This window comes from Thunnus thynnus, chromosome 8, assembly GCF_963924715.1.
Source record: "Thunnus thynnus chromosome 8, fThuThy2.1, whole genome shotgun sequence".
Classification (NCBI taxonomy): domain Eukaryota; kingdom Metazoa; phylum Chordata; class Actinopteri; order Scombriformes; family Scombridae; genus Thunnus; species Thunnus thynnus.
This window is the reverse complement of record NC_089524.1, coordinates 566,663-567,499: the sequence shown is the minus strand read 5'-3', so window position 1 is coordinate 567,499 and position 837 is coordinate 566,663.

Genomic DNA, 837 nt, shown 5'->3' with positions numbered 1-837 from the left:
TGTTCAAATATGTTTTGAATCAAACAACAGAAAATATTCAAAATAATTGAATCAGTTAAATTAATTGAGCAGCTCATTATCGTTTTTCTTATTGTCACGTGGCATTTTCTGTGACTATTTTAAAGTTTAAAAGCCTGATTTAGCATATATGTCACAACAATATTTTCCTAACTTGTTTTATATCAATTTGTTGAAGAAATGTGTTCAGGTTAATGTAATATAGGACACGTTATTAAAGCATTTCAATTATTAAATGGGTTGAATCTTACCTTTAGTAACAAAAAACAAGCTTTTTAAAATTAGCTAGTTACGTCACATATGCTAACCACGCATACAACCATTTTGGAAATGATGTCATGGGTACAAAATTCACATATTGTCACATGACTGCACCAGTAGCTGTCACTTAGGAACTTCATGAGTTAAAGTCAAGGTTAAAGCTGTATAAGGAACTTTCCAGAACAATTAAAGGATTTGTGAAGCCTGTGTCACCAACTCATATCAACTTGTTTCAGAGTCAGCTGCTCTGTTCAGTCAGTTTATCATCTTATTTTTCTCTTTAGTGCAGCATTTTGCTTCATTCAGACTCACAACACAAACTGACCTGAGAACAGGTGAAGTTGGTTCACATCTATTGACTTTTATTTCAGAAAAACATCTGCGACTGACTGATATGTTCGTTCAGTCCCGTCGCGGGTTTCTTCTCTTCCGTCGACACGTGAACGCTTCATTGCGTGTGCGTTACGGACATAGGTTACAGCGGGCCGTGAAGGCAGCACAGTCTGCTGTGTGCTGATTGGGTGCGGTTGCTATGGGCGCGGCTCCGGTTGCCATGGT